Raw genomic sequence first — 16,995 nt, forward strand, 5'->3', positions numbered from 1 at the left:
TCTTGGAGATCAGAGCAGAGATTGAGTTCGGGGATGTCAAAAGAGATGGGATTTGAGGAGTAAAATATCGGAGAGAAAGGAACCTCAGAGAGAGTGCTCAAAAACCTGCATTCAAATGTCCCGCAAATTGCTGGTCAATTTCTGAGCTCTAAAGGTGCAAAGCAAGCTTGAAGGGAAGCAGTGAACAGCAGACAGGCAGCACAAGAGTTGAGCTGGATTTCAGCAGCTGAACAGCATTGGGGTGTTCAAGATTGTTATCTAAGACAGAGGAGGCTTGCTAAACACAGGCCTGAGATCTGGGAAGGGGCATTCCCTGGGGTTAATGGCCACACCTACGAGTAAAGCCAAAACCAAAATAGGTAAGGGATAACAGCTTAAAACCAAGTCTTGACTGGATCAAGATCATGCACTGAAACTCTTTGTGATTAAAAATCTTATCACTTTTTGGAAGAGTATCATATAGACAGAGCCTCTACAGTTCAGTATCCATAATCAGAAACATGACTGAAAATTATAAAACATGCTAAAAATAACAAAAGCAAATGATCGATATAAAAAGAAAAGGCAAGAAATACAGAGGCCCAGGTGCCATCCACAGAGCCATCAGGGAGGCAGTGTATTGCCAGCCCCTGCAACTTGGCAAAGGCCCAATCCATGCTACTTGGCCACTTCTGGAGCCTGTGCATGCACCTCAACTGCATGCCTGACTTCTGGATGCTGTGCAACAGGAGCTCATGGCTCCAGAGGTTGCCACGCCTCTGCAGCCACTGCCTCACCGGTCTTCTTCCTGTGCGCCTTCCCCTAGCACCCAAATGGCTCATATGGTGAGCTACCAGTGGTCATCTCTCACAAAGGCAACTGAAAATTTCATGTCAGAAGAAATTTGGCTGGTATCCCCACAGTTCTATGAAATAAAACTTGAAAACTTTCCTCCTTTCTCTGGCTTGCATGAATTCTGTTTGGATTGTACATTAGAAGGCAGGGTGAGATGGCTGCCCATCACCTTATTAACTGCTGATGTAGCACTCCAGCTTTAACTATAACAGATGACCTGTCCTGACACCATTTTGACTTTTTAGAAAATCATTTGTTCACTATAAAAAAATGTTGGAAGAAGTCATGAAGGAAGGCAAGAAATTTCACCTACTATAGTCTTTTTTAATAGTATCCACATGACTACAGAGCACTATAATCTTTGTGGTATCCACATGACTGTTAAAATACAAACATTTATCCTAACACTATGTAGTAGGTCAAACTGGTGAAAGACATCAATCCAAAGATTCAAAAACCTCACTGAACTCAAGAAAAGACATATCAAAGAAAAGTGTCAATAAATACCTCATAGCCTACTTACTAAAAACCAAAATAGATACAGCTGAAAACAGCATTTATAAACTGAAACGCAGGTCAGAAGAAAATATCTAAACAGAAGCACAGACAGTTAAGAGGGTGGAAAATACAGAAAAGAGCATAGGAGACTTATCAGCCATGGTGAAAAGGATTAAAACAAGGAAAATTTGAGGTACAACAAGAAAGGAGAAGGTGACAAAAGCAATATTTAAAGAAAAAAAATTGGCAAAGAATTTTTCAGATTAAAGAAATGCTACAAACCCGATGAAGGATTAATACAAGCATTTTACGTAAAGAAAACAATATAAAGTTTGGATAATTGAAGTATAGCTGTATTTTTTTTTATTGAATTTTAGATCTGGAAGAAGTCTGAGAGATAAACGAACACACTGATTTTACAGAGGAAGCAGCTTGAGAGCTGTACAAGTAAATGACCTAAGGAAAAAATCACAGAAGGCACAGCCAGAATCAGAATTCTTGAATTCAAATTAAGTGGTCTTCTTGCTATATAAGACTTTATCTCTTGTTTAATTTGATATGTCACAGCATTATCAAATTATATGCATTATTCTATCATTTTAAAGACAAATTTTCTTAAACTATATTTTAATCTTCTTGCTGACTTTCATACTGCCAAACAAATTGGCAGAGTAAACAAAAATGATGCTAGGTCAATCACTTGCTCAAGATTTCTTAACGTTAGAAATAGAGCAGAGACTAAATATCAGGGTACTAAACACTCAACTGCAGAGAGTTTTTCACATCCAGTTTTTTGTTTTGTTTTGTTTTGTTTTTAATGGCACTTGAGCACTGTAGCTAAGACCACAAAACCCCTTTTTTTTCACCTTCACCATTATCCTTAACAAATACTATTATGTAATTCATACAATTTATTTTTTAGTGCCTTTTTTCCAGCTGTATTGAGGTACAATAAAATTGTATATACTTAAAGTGTGCAATGCAATGTATACATTGTGAAACGTTGTGAAGCAATGAATACACACACACACACACACACACACACACACACACACACACACAGCTTCTGCAGCAGCTAGTCTAGCTCAACCAGATTTCACCTATTTTCTTTACCCTTTCAGGCTGGAGATGTGAGATACTATATAACCATGAAGCCTAATTCTTAGTGTTTAAGGCAGAGACAAGAGCAGGGAGAAGTTCGTGTTCTTATTGGAGTCAAAGATAAGGTCCAGGTACTCCATGGGGTCCACCAGGGGTTGTGAACTGGAGGTCCGGAAAATATAGAAAACATGTTGATAGCCCACAGCTCAGAAACACCACCAGGCTTTAGAAAGTGACCTTCCAGATGGGCAGCCCAGTTGCTAATGCACAGCTGGGGTTGCCACTTACACCCCCAACCCAAAGGGACAGTAAGTGAAGGGCACTTCATCTTAAACTTCTGTAGCTTCATGATACACCCATCTCTGCATTGAGTCTGGGTTAAGAGTTGTCCATATTGCCAGTGTCCAGCAGTCTAGAGAGTTGGACATTCAGGAGCTATGCTGACAGCAAAGCTGAATTCTCTACCTCACAATATAGGAAACTTCTTGATCTTTTCTACATTCCTTTCTTCGAGGTAGGAATTACCTCCTGTCATGCAGGGTGTCATGCAGGGTCTCGGCTCCCGCTCCCCACATAAGAACACAGGACATGGTGAGGCCAAAAAGGAACACCCATGGAGCCATAGATAGGGGAGTCATACCACTATATTCTTGCTGGTGGCTGGGTTGGAGACACAGGAAGCAGGAGCCACACTAACCACAAACTGCTGTCCTCTTCTCTCTGCCAACCAACCCCACTTGCTAGCTGCAATCCGCCATGCTAACTGCAATCCGCTCTTGCTAGTTCAGCCACCATCTGCTTGCTAGCCCCCATTTGCTGCTAGCATAGCCACAACAGTTATATTAGTGGCCAATGGCTCACCGGTTATGGCTGACGGCCAACTAGCCACAGCTGATGGCCATCCAATCACAACTGATGGCCATTTACTACCTGAGCCAGCACCTTTCCACGTGAGGCCGAGAGCCTGGAAACTGCACTCCTGGCTCTGTCCCCACACCTCCTCTTTCTCCCTCTGATTTATTTTTCTTCTGTCCATCCATCATTCCTTCTGCTTATTTCTATTATTTCGCTTATTCTTTGGTATTGTCCTTCGTAATTAGTTGAATGCATTTTTTGTGTTTGTTTTCAGGCAAACAGAAAACCTGAAAACACAATTCAAGCATCCACGAAAAGAAATTGTATTGGCTATTATCACTCAAACATCCAGAGTAGGCTTCAGTGCTGTTCAGTCTTATCAGGCCATGTTTCTCCGTTGTTCTCTTGGCTGTGCTCTTGTCCAATGGCTGACTTCATCCTCAGGCTAACTTTCCTCCTCATCACAAAATGGCTTCCTGAAGCTGCAGACTCTACATGATTCCTCTTTCATGTTTAGGTAAAATATATATATATGAAATCACAACCACCAAACAAGATTTCTGAGCTTCATGCAGAAACCAATCACTATACGAATAGATAAAAGAATGTCATATAGGTTTACAACTTGGTCACATGCTTATAGCTGAAACAATAACTGTAGTAAATGATTTTGAATTGTCCCTGGAGCTGGATGTGATATCAGTCTCATACCAATCCTTAATGTCTTGGCTTCTACCCAATGGGAAATGGTTAGAATGATGTCAGGTAGACAAACAAAATATCCATTATAATCATGATAGATTTTTTTTCCTATTGCCCCATTAAAACCTTGAGAGCCTGGAGGGGACAGCACTGACTTATCTCTGTATCTTAGGTCCTACTTCATAGCTGACATATAATCAGTATTCAACAGTCACCCAAATAAATGAACAAATAATAATTGATTTTCCTCAAAAATATATTTGTCACCAACCATTCCTGTAATTCTTAAATCTTACTATAGTTGCAATAATATTTGCACAATACTTTATTGTTCAATACCACCCTGCACGGTTGTAATTTTTACCTATTGCTTCCTGAGTCTTTCACTCGATTTCAACACATCACTGATTATTTTTAGAGCTGCAATTAACACAGACTTCCACTGCTATCCTGTTTTCCACTTGAGCAGCAAGACTGTTGCCATGGAAACAGATTTCAATACCTCTCTCTAGAGTCTTGCATCAATACAATTTGATGAGAGAGTCTAACATACTATCTCCTACTTCTATTTTATAAGTACGAAGATCTATTACCTCAAAAAGATACAAGCCATTACTGGGGTAAGGCATACTTAATGAAATATTGGTTTGACAGCTTGTCCAAGAAGATGTATCAGAGCCCTCACTTGGAGATAATTCCCTAATCAGAGATAATTCCCTAATCAGAGTCGAAGAAAGTTTTTAATGCTTGAATTGGCTAAAAATTCCAAGTTACAAGGTAGATTTTATTTCAAGGTGGGAGAAAGAATCATTTTACTTGGCACCACTTGTTCAGCACAGAGTCACAGACTCATAACCTCTCTCAGCGAACCATGTATGGTGATTATGTGAGGGGAAACTTCTTTCTCCAAAACTCCACCACGCAAAGAGTAAGGTTTGAAAGAGTTTGAAAGAGTAAGGTAGAAGATGGGGGGGGAGGAGTAAATTCCCAAGCATCTCTGGGTGAGGCAGCCCCCGTTAGCCAAGGGCGATTCTCTGGAAAGAGATGTTGTTCTCATCCTTAGCTGCTATACTCTCAGCAGCTGGGGAAAGGATATACTGGCTCCATGGGAAACTGTGAGGAGAAGCAACAGCATCAACTACATATGAGTAGAAAGGACTCATCACCAGGTCCTAGAATCTAAACTGGAACATATTTTCATAGTGTAAGACCAAGCTTTGACCTTGTCAACACTCAAAAATCTTTTATTTGGTGGCTCAATATGTGCTGTGATAGAATTTTCTATCTTATTGTCAGGTGTTTTCAGAGCTTATCTCTGCAGGTGTATCACTGAGGGTGATCTGGGTTAACCCAAAAGCATGGCTTGGGAAAAGCCAGGATAGGAGAGATGCAGGTGACAAAGGGGCAGAGGGGGACAGATTATAATACTAGAGCCAACTGTATCAAGAGGTACCAAAAGCACAGGGACCTAAGCAGAGCAGATAGTTAGTAGATAAGCCATAGCCAAGTATTCGTAGAGGTATTAACTCTTAGAAGCAAGCAGATAACAATGAGCTCGTGGATGAGAAACAAAGCCAAAAGGTACATGTACAGACGCGAACAGGGTCAAAAGACTACGTCAGTAGCAGAAAAAAGAGAAGAGAAGGAAGGTGAAGCTGGACCATAACACAACAGTGAGGATCCCACCCTGATTTTGTTTTGGAATCTTTTCTTAGTGCAGTGGTTTTAAACTGAACAAGCAAAAGATTTGTTTCTGGATTTGTTTTGGTTTTGGTTATCTGCTACTTTGGTTTATAATCCCGGCCCTATCAAGTGATATATTAAGACACTCGGTATATTTGCCCTTGGTCTATGCTTTCTCTGTTTCTGAAGAAAAAGGATGATTATCCACGAGCAGATGGAGACTGATTCTCCCAAGTGCCCTGGTCGCCACACTTCATTTCTTTGCTCTGTTAACCTTTGCCTTCATCCAAGCCACACCCCAGCTGTTCCCAGAGAACATTTAGTTCCCATTAGTATTGTTCTAGGAGAGAAGCAGGTCAATATTATTAATGGAGTTTGTTCTGCATACCAGCAGGTTTGGAAATATATATGTATTTTTTTTGTCAGGACATGCACAGGCTTCCTAACCATGAATAACTCCTCAACAAAGCCAGACCAAACTTGGCCCATTTCTCCATAGGACTCAGGCATATTCAAGGTTGCCAGGTTCTCGGCAGGGTATTAGTTGGGGTGTTTTCTTGCGTTCTTCATACTAGGCCCATTTCCAAGTGGCTGGGTAAGGATCTTGCTTTTACTGGATTTGCTCTGGACAGAATTCCTGACCTGCTCCTACTCTACTTTACTCTTATGTTTTGGTCTGTACTGCTGAAATCCTACCCTCTACACCTGCTCCATTGCATTCTTGCTTTCTCACCTGTTCTTGTTTTCACAATCCCACAATACTCCCCTCTCTGTCTCTCTTATAGAATGGCGAGAAATGCTAGACTGGATTGAAGGAGTGTCTTAGAAGGGAACGGCAGAGGAGAGTTCATCGCAGGTCCAAGGCCTTACAGGCGATAGGAAAGGCTCTGACTTTTAGTGCTAGGGAAATGGAGAACCACTGGAGGGTTTTCAGCTGAAGAGTGAACAAGGTCTGAAAATGATAGAAAATGATCACTCTGGTTGTTATTTTAGAAATAGATTGTAGGGGTGTAAAGAAAAAAGCAGGAAAACCCTCTATAAGACATCAAAATAATTCAGACTGAGATGATGGAGGCTTGATCCATGATGGTTGCAGTAGACGTGGTAAGATGAGGTCAGATTCAGACATGTATATATATGTATATGTATGTATATATATATATATGTGTGTGTGTGTGTATATATATATACACATATATATATACACATATATATACACATATACATACATACACATATATATTTAGCTGAGGGAAAAAGTTGACGGATTGTGAATGGGGTATGACAGAAGAACAGAGTTAAGGCTGATTCTAAGAGTTTCAGTTTGAGCAATTATTAAACATCTACATACTATTTCAGTAAATCATTACTGTGCTAGGCATTATTCTAAGTCCTCCCCCAGTCATGACTAATTCAGTCCTCATAACAACCCTATGAGATAAATGTAATTAGCATCCCCATTTTATAGATGAGTAACTTGAGCGCAGATTATTTAAATGACTCGGGCAAGGGGCCAGTGAATGTTAGCTGAGATGGATCAGTGCAGGAGTGGAACAGATTTGGAGCATAATTAGGAGCTTACCTTTCTACTTTTTAAGGACCAGAGACCACTCACTACTCACCTCTCCAAGCTCAGTCTACCTTTGCTTTCAGCTGGTTGGTATTAGTCCAGCGAATATACTTTGTGGGGGAAGAAGAAACTTTCCTCTACCCTCAAGTTTCTTTCAGCTGGTCTAATAATTAAATCTACATGAGACAGATTAAAAAGAGAAAAATAACCATATTTAATCAAATATGTACATATGGGGCAGTACATACATGAGAGAGTCGGAGACCCCACATACATGAGAGGTTCACCACAGAAAGGGAAAATGAGGTATACATAGCATGCTGACTGAGCTAAGGATGAGGAAGGTGCCCTGGGGCTGCAGAGGAGAGGAAGGTCATTCATAGGACAATAAAAAGAGCAGATGTTCAGTAATTAGAAGTTTGCCCAGCCCTATAGCTAGGTCATAAAAAGTTATTTGTAATGATCACTCTTATTATGGGCAAGGCCCTAATTTAAATTCTTCCAAGTAGTTAAGGAGGGGAGGGCAGAAATTTCTCTTGAGCCCACAAAGTCTTAGTTGTCTTTAGCTCAAAATAATCTGCACACCACTGAGGCACATCTTTGGGTGACTGATTCTGAATGCCTACAACTTCTTACCTACCGGGGTTATATCAAACATTCTAAGTTGGCACCAGGGCTCCCCCAGCTTAATATTCCACTGGAAATAGTGGCATGCTGGTAAATGTTTACCAGTCTCTTGGGGAAAAAAGCAGTACTTGTTGAGTATTTGGTGATTTCTGTGGTACAAATATTCACACCCTAGCCAACTTCAAACAGTGTGATTTTATTGAAAATGGAGTTTGGAAGAGATACACACAATTTACCCTCAGCTGTAGCATACCACTAACTTGAACCTTTATAATAATTTTAAAGCGCTAATGAACTGGTAGTGCAATGGTAGTTTGGGGCTCCCAAATGAGGAGAATCTATGGTTGGAGATGTAGCCAAAGCAGCTGGGAAAAATAATTTTGACTTAAACGAGAAATTTAAGTATAGATGATAAAGTAAAAATAGACAGTAAGTCCAAGGATATGGAATAACAAAGAAGCTACCTAACTATAGGAGAGTAAAATGGCTGAAATAGTGATTCTTAGTTAACGGCACAAGGGCCCAGTGCAGAGATGACTAGGTTACAAACCTGAAGAAGTCAGGTCAGCTAATCAGAAGTCTTAGGAGCAGGTAGAGGAAGAAATCCAGTCAGTATAGAAACGAGGCATCAGAGAACTCCAATAGCAGAGACACGCAACCATGGTGTTTCACACCTACAAACCATCTGCTTCTGAATCTCCAGGAGTTATTTTTTAAAATATTTCTGATGCAGTATGTCTGGATTGCATCAAGGAAGTATGTGTTTCTTATAAGCTCTAGAAGTGATTTGGGTACCTGGTAAATATCAGAGGCATAAGGAGTCAGGATATCCAGGAGTGCCAAGAGCAAATAAAAGACACCGAATTATGAGATTCAAATTTAGGGCCAGCACAGCAGTGCCTGAAAGGAACAGGACAAAGATAACACAGCAGCCAAGTAAATGAGATACTTAGGTCAGAACTGGTGCTGAGGCCTAAACACTAAGAACATGTTAGGCGTCCTTAGCAAACGTTCACAAAGGGTCCTGTACACATCACCATGAAGTTTTGATTTCTTGGCGGTGAAAGCCAGGAGAAAATTTTATTCAGGGAAATGACATGATTATTTTACTGTGATGGTAGGGTAGAGGATAGAATGCAAAGAAATAAGACTGGAAGTAAGAAAGCTAATTAATAAAAGGTAATTAGATATGCTGCGTGAGTTCTAACTCAAATATATCCCTAGAACCAACCTCGCTTCTCCATCCCTACATCCCTACTTATTTTACTATAAGACCGGGTATAATATAATATAATACTAGGTTTTATATTAATTTTTGCTCCAAAAGATGCATTAGAGCTGATGGTCCGGCTAGGTCTTATTTTTGGGGAAACACGGTTTGCCTGACCTACCCACACACATAGAAGTAGTATATGAGCTGGGTCTGGCCAGTCACAGTACCCACACTTTTGCCCAGAGTGATTAGATCAGAGGTGGTCAGCAGACCTGAGCTATACCAATCAGGGGCTTTTATAGCACTTTTCTATGAAAGCTAGCAGAGACTTTTCCCCTAGAGCTTTTCTCTTTGGGGTCACCATTTTGGGAGGATGAAAGCCTGAAGCAGCTTGCAATCCTCTTCCTTCCCTAGAAAAAAAAGTCTAACTGCATGAAGCTTAACTGAGACCAATTCAAAAGCTGAGACAAGCCAAGATGAGAGATGGAGAACAAGAGTAACCAAGCAGTTCTAGATTCGTAAATAGAGTCCTGGTTAATATGGTAAAGCTATTTCTTTGATCATATTAGCTTCTTCAATATCCTTCCAAAACATATGAGAAAATAAATTTGTTTTTCCCCTTAGGCTAGTCAGTAATGGCTCTAGTAATATAAAGTATAACATTCTTCATTAATACTGCTAAAAGGTTAGAAATGCAACTGGGCCTCAGGAAAAACTAGAGCCAGGGGCTGGAGTATTGCCTGAATCTAGTCTGTGCCTCTCCCTGTACACTGGTGTCATTCTCTCTCATTAGAGTCTACTTTCTTTTTACATAGCTGGAAATGTGACTACGAACAACTCCCTCGTTTTACTTCTTATAGGTTCTATCTCTATTTATGAACTTGGTTCTATATCTATTTTTTGAAGCACAAAGAGTAATCTGTGTTTTTTACTCTCTGTCTTCCAAGTTCAAAATTCTAAGAAAGGATTCTAATTGACCCACCTTGTGTCATATCATAGATCAATCCATTTTAACGAGGGTTTTGAAATACTATGACTGGCTGACCTTGGGCCAGGTTGCCATCCCTAAACCAATCAAACGAGGCCAGCGGGATGGATTCATATAAGAAAATAGCAACGCTCAAGGAAACCATAAAGTTAGATGAGGAAAGGGAATAGTTTCAAGAAACAGAAGTACTAATCCCAGAAGAAGGGAAAACACAGCTATAGGTGTCCCTTACTGGAAAGATAATGTTTTAAACATGTTAAATTTGAGACCCCAAGGAAGGCCAAAAGGAGGCCAAGGAAATGTGGCCTGTTAAAACTAGTACTCAAGTCTATAAGAGATCATTTATGCATACAATTGATTCTGATGAAACATGTCATCTCAGACTATAAACTTCAAATTTAAACTGTAAACTGTATATAATTTTACTCCAGGATTACCTAGAACTCATTTTCAAAACAGTTCTGCATACTTTAAAATGTTTCTGTGTTACAGTAGAGTGGACATTGTGATGTAAGAGAAGAAGGGTTGTGGCTGAGGGGACATTAAGAAGATGAACAAATCAGAGTCCTAAATGCTGTCTTATGCAGCCTCTCGCTTAACATAAAGTCCTCCAAGTTTATCCATGTTGTCTCAAATGGCAGGATTTCCTTCTTTTTAGGGATGAGTAAATATCATATTATAATATACATCGTAATGTTCCATTATATCCCATTTTCTTTATCCATTCATCTGTCAACAGACACTTAGATTGTTTTCCTATCTTGGCTATGCTGCAATGAACATGGAAGTACAGATATCTCTTTGATACAGTGATTTCATTTCCTTTGGCTATATACCCAGAAACGGGTTTGCTGGATCCACTATAAATTTTCATTAATAAATTTCCCATATCAGATCAATAGCATATGGTTGACAGTTTTTTTTAAAACATATATGGTCCTTTTCTTGTGATTATTTGGCAACTATAAAACTGTCTCTTACTAGTGGTTTTGGTCCACAAAACTGAGTAACATCCAGGTGAGATTTTAAAGGGAGAAATCAGTATGTTAAGTTTGAAAATGAGACATCCACCTGACAAGTGTAAGGATAGTGGGAATAGAGTCAAAATGGACTCAAAAGTCAGAAACAAGAAAAGCAAGATGCAGTTGATTGGTAGTGGATGAAGCAGACTACAGAATTTTTGAACATGCTTATCAAGACACATAGATACATTCTAGTTTTTTACCTGCTTGCACATGCATTTAATTTAATGTCTATTTAAAGAGATCAGAATGAGGTTCATATCACACAATATTTTGCAAAGTATATTAAATATTCATAACCTAAGTACTGAATCAGAGAGATTTAGACTTGAGAACTAGTAGCACTACCACTTGTCAGCTATGTGAATCTGAGCGAGGTACTCTTTGAACCTCGCTCTGTGTCCTCATCCATAAAATGTAGATAATCATAGCATGTGACTCACCATGGGGTTCTAAGAATTGAACAAGATAATGCACTGTACAAAGGGTCTTTGTGCAGTGATTACCCAAAGTAAATGTTCAATAATTGTTAGTTATTATTACTGCTGTTATTACACACTGTCCAGCAGAGGGTATTTCTTTCAGAGCCCCATTAGTGCCTTTCTCTCCTCAGTTTTTTCTCCACCCCACTAGATCTCATCAATGATACTCTCATCAGCACCCTCTGTGAACTTTCTCTGTCCTTCCACCACAGGTGTTGATGACTCTCATTCTGTGAATCCATTGACTGGAAACACTGTTGAAGAAAAATCACATGGTCCTAGCAAAAAACAAGTGTGAGAGATCATGTGTGTTTGTTGTCGGGCATTTTAAAGATTACTTGTGCCATATATATCTTGGCTAAGATTGAACTCAAGAGATTTAAATTTTTGATGAGTAAAATCAAGTAAAAACTTTTAACTAGATGTGGCACTCCGAGAAAGTTTTGGTTTCTAAAGATGAAGATTTTAAATTACCTGGACAGGCTGTTCCCTTGTTTTTAGAAAATCAACAGACGTGCTCTTGAACTATCCATATTGAAGGCAAATTCTTTGTTCCTGACAAAATTGTGATGACCTGTAGGCTGAAGTTAAGTGTTGTGGTTTGATCAACCATCATGTAAGGTAGAATCAGAGCTAGATCTTTGAGAATATTGACTTCGTTTCTTTATTATTACTATTATTGGTTGATTTGTTTGTTTCTTTGACTGTTTTCTTTTGTTTTCTTTTTTTTTTAAGTTTTGAGGATTGCTTGCAGAAGATGAAGCACACAGGAAAGAGGCAGCTTTATTGAAAGACAGAAACTGCATCAAGGCGCAGAAGGCATCATCGTGAGGAGAGACTTCTTGAGGTTCTAATAGGACCCAACCATGCTCTGCTCCCCCAATTTGGGACCTGCAGCTCTAGGAACATAGGTATGATGCCACATACCCATCAGTCATAGCAACAGGTGGTCTTCCTCAGAAAACTCGGATTGTAGTAAACATTAGTCAGGGGAAGCTAGAACAAGAAGGAAGGATACGAAGATGTCACACTAGGAGCCTGAACCCCTGTGAGGCGTCCCTTAGACTGGCAGACATAACTGTGGGACACTTGGAGGCTGAGGCCTTGGAGGCATGTTGCAGGGGGCATTAAAAATAAAAGGGGTCTAGTTGTATATCAATCGACTGGTGAGAACTTCTTCCAACCTCCTCATTTTACAAATGAAAAAGATGCCATACAAACTCTTTAGGTATCTTGACCACAATCACTCAGGGAAATTGACTTACGCATCAATATTTTGAACTGTAGTAAGTTACAGTAAGATACAGTAAAAGCAAAAATTTGCTGGGATTAAGAAAGTAAATATCTTCCTTACTATTCATCAATCCAGAATCAGAACTTCACACAAAACCAGGTACAACTTTATCAGAAAACAATATTTCCCCCAAATACACATTGCTGCTGTAAAACACCACAGCAGCCCAGTTCTTCGGGTGACTGCTTATTTCATACTGATAACGTGTCTTCTCTAAAATAGAGGCCATCAGAATTACTGCATGACATTATTTCAGTAAGAATAAAACATCCCCCTCTTGTCTGAAAGAGTGAAGTCATGTGACACAGCAAGCAGCCTTGATTTCTAGTCCATGGGCAGAGCTTCAGAGAGCGGGTCTCTGAACGTAATATTTGACATCTTCATTTTGTTTCCTAGAAAACAGAACCACAGGGCCATTTCACAGTCCAGAACCAATGTTGAGTCCATTACCCACAGCCTCATTTTGCTTTGAGCCCATCAAAACACTGCTTCATTTACATTGCACCTAAACTCCTGTAATAACTCTCTTTTCCTTTCTTTGGTAAATACCCCACAGTTCCTTTGATGCGCAGTCCCTGACATTTCAATGAGGCAGTAAACCTGACTTAGTTGATCTATAGGATTGTCCCTCATTGTCTTAGTCTGATTGGGCTAGAAAAAGACCATGTCTTGTATTTTAAATGTCTCCTTTAAGCACACTTAATTATTTGTATTTTGTCCTATTCCATAAGAAGTAACAAAGCAATCTAACTGCAAGCCAAAGGATGTTTATTATAATAAGATTTCCATGCTATAAACATAGAACATTCTCAAGACTAAAGAGGAAAAAAAAAATCACTCTTTAAAATGAAAAAAAAAAAGAGTTGGTTTTCTTTCAATTTACTAAGATTCAGGCTATGCCTCTTATAATACAGCAGTGATCAAAAAGAGGGTTGTTTTCCTCCTTAGTAATATGACCAAGAAAGCAAGAAAGTAATATGACAATGACCACTGCATCACTTGAGAGACACTGAAAAACTTGAAATACTTATGAAGCTCCAAAACCTCCTTCCAGGTCCTCATTCTTGACCTATGATCTTGTTTTCTGTTTCATTGAGAAACAAGGGAAAAAATCAGAAGAGAATGTGCACAAGCTCCCACCACCACCTCTCCCCACCTTCCTGCAACTGCACCTACGTACTGTTCCCATTGGTGACTTCTCTGCGTCTAACAAGGGCTAGAGCCCGTGTGCCTGGGTCTAGGCAAGGATGTTGTTCCAGGGATTTTCTTTTCCCTGGTAGGCAGCCTTCAGGACAGCACACAGGGATCCGCAATCCCGATATCCATGCCATGACGCAGCCTCTTCTCACACGGAATCAGGGATGAAGCGTGTGACCAAGAGAATATTGCAGAAGTGATGGTGTGTGACTTCAGATGCGAGGTCATAAAAGACAATGACACTTCAACCTGCTTGGATTTCTCCCTCTGGGGAAAGCTGTACCGTATCATGAGAACACTCAAGCAGTGCCATGGTGAGGTCCATGTGAAGAGGAACTGAGGCGCCCACCGGCAGCAACGCCAACTTGCTAGTCATGTGAGTAAGGCTTGGATGTGGAGACTCTAGGCACATCCTTTCTCCACTAAATTGCCTTTGCTCCTTTATCAAAGAACAGTTGACTATGTATATGTGGGTCCATTTAAGGGCTCTTATTCTGTTCCATCAATCTATGTGTCTTTTCTTTCACCAATTCACATTGTCTTGATTATTGTACTTAATAGTAAGCCTTGAAGTTGGGTAGTCTCATTTCTCTTTGTTCTTCAGTATTGTATTGGTTATTCTGGGTCTTTTGATCTTCCATATAAGCTTTAGAATCAATTTGTCAATATTGACAGAGTAACTCGCTAGGATACTGATTGAGATTGCATTGAATCTACAGATCAAATTGGGAAGAAGTGAAATCTTAACAATACTGCCTTCTATCCATGAACATAGAATATCTGCTTATTTAGTTCTTTGATTTTGTTTATCATAATTTTATAGTTTTCCTCATACAGATTTATTTGAAAGTAGAGTGTTTCTATGAAAAGTTTTATAAGCCTAAATGGGTGTAAGGTGAAGAGTATCCCCCACTTTTTGAAAGTTCGCTTTATACCACTTCGTTTTTTGGAAGAACTATATTAGTACCTATTTTCACTAACAAAAAGAAATACAAACAGGAGTTTTTCTTTTACAAAAAAAAAAGAAAGAAGAAGAAGAAGCCTATTACCATACTAATGTAGTAAGTAAAAGTGAAGTGACATAACTCAAACATTCAGAAAATGGATAATACCTGTATTTTGTTACATTTATACCTAAATATTTCATTTTTCTAATGCTAATATTAATGTTACTGTGTTTTGAATTTTAAATTGTATTGTTTATTCCTGGAATATAGGAAAACAATTGACTTTTATGTATTAACCTTGTATCCCACAGCTGTGCTCTAATTGCTTGTAAGTTCCAGGAGTTATTTTTGGCATTTTGGGCGGATTTACTATATACAAAATCATACATTTGTGAACTAAGACAGTTTTATGACTTTCTTCCCAAAGTGTATACCTTTTATTTCTTTTTCTTATTTATTGTATTAGCTAGGACTTCTAGTATGGTGTTGAAAATCACTGGTGAGAGGAGCCATCTTTGTCTTGTTCCTGATCTTAGTTTCTTATCATTAAATATGATGTTAGCTGTAGATTTTTGGTAGGTGTTATTTATCAAGTTGAGGAAGTTCCCCTCTATTCCTAGCTTGCTGAGCATTTTTAAAATTATGAATAGGTGTTGGATTTTGTCAAATACTTTTTCTGCATCAATTGATATGATTGTGTGATTTTTCTTTTTTAGCCTGTTGATATGATGGATTGTATTAATTAATTTTTGAGTGTTGTACCAGCCTTACATACCTGGGATAAGTCATACTTGTTCATTGTGTACAATTCTTTTTATACATTGTTGGCTTATATTTGCTAGTATTTTGTTGAGGATTTCAGCATCTATGTTCAGGAGGGGATATTGGTCTGCAGTTTTATTTTCTTGTAATATCTTTATCTGGTTTTAGTATTAGAGTAATGCTGACTTCATAGAATGAGTTAGGAAGTGTTTCTATTTCTGTTTACTGGAAGAGATTATAGATAATCTGTATAATTTCTTCCTTAAATGTTTGGTAGATGTCACCAGTGAATTCATCTGGTCCTGGTGCTTTCTATTTTAGAAGGCTATTAATTATTGTTTCAACTTCTTTAATATAGGCCTTTTCAGATTGTCTTTTCCTCATTGGGTGAGTTTTTGCAGACTGTCTTTCAAGGAATTGGTCCATTTTTTCCAGGTTGTCATATGTGTGGGCATAGAGTTGTTTGTAACATTCCATTTTATAATTTTAATATCCATGGGATCTGTAGCTCTTTCATTTCTAATAATAATTTATGTCTTTCCTTCCTTCCTTCTTTCCTTCCTTCTTTCCTTCCTTTTTTCCTTCCTTCCTTCCTTCCTTCCTTCCTTCCTTCCTTCCTTCCTTCCTTCCTTCCTTCCTTCCTTCCTTCCTTTCCTTCTTTCTTTCCTTTCTTCTTTCCTTCCCTCCCTTTCTCCCTCCTTTTTTCCTTCCTTTTTTCTTCCTCTCTCTCTCTCTCTTTCCCCCCTCTCTTCCTCTCTCCCTCTCTCCCTCTCTCTCTCTCTCTCTCTCTGCCTATCTAGAGGTTTGTCGATTTTATTGATTTTTTCAAATAAGAGTGTTTTTGTTTCATTGTTTTTTTCTTATTGATTTCATATTTTCAATTTCCTTGGTTTCTACTCTAACTTTTATTATTTTGTTCTTCTGCTTACTTTGGAGATAATTTGCTTTTCTGTTTCTATTTTCTTATATCAAAACTTAGACTACTGGTTTTAGAGCTTCTTTTCTAATATGTCATTTCTATGCTATAATTTTTTTCTCTAAGCATTGATTTCACTGCATCTCATAAATTTGATGAGTAGTATTTTCATTTTCATTTACTTTGAAATGCATTTTGTTTTAAGAGCTCTTCTTTGATCCGTGAGTTATTTAGTGGTGTGTTTTTAAATTTCCAATATTTGGGGATTTTTCAGCCAACTTTCTGTTATTTCTAGTTTAATTTC

At 38.7% G+C, this 16,995-nt stretch overlaps 1 protein-coding gene across 1 annotated transcript in view; it reads left to right on the forward strand.

Annotated features, from left to right (window-relative positions):
- The first annotated feature begins 14,280 nt into the window (after positions 1-14,280).
- The window catches only part of TMEM144 (transmembrane protein 144), a 40,600-nt gene continuing 37,885 nt past the window's right edge, over positions 14,281-16,995 (forward strand). The window contains exon 1 of the mRNA XM_033135303.1: positions 14,281-14,442. The gene's annotated coding sequence lies outside the window, so the exon portion shown is untranslated. The remainder of the gene's footprint in view (positions 14,443-16,995) is intronic.

The sequence above is a fragment of the Rhinolophus ferrumequinum genome, chromosome 18 (genome assembly GCF_004115265.2).
Source record: "Rhinolophus ferrumequinum isolate MPI-CBG mRhiFer1 chromosome 18, mRhiFer1_v1.p, whole genome shotgun sequence".
Lineage (NCBI taxonomy): Eukaryota > Metazoa > Chordata > Mammalia > Chiroptera > Rhinolophidae > Rhinolophus > Rhinolophus ferrumequinum.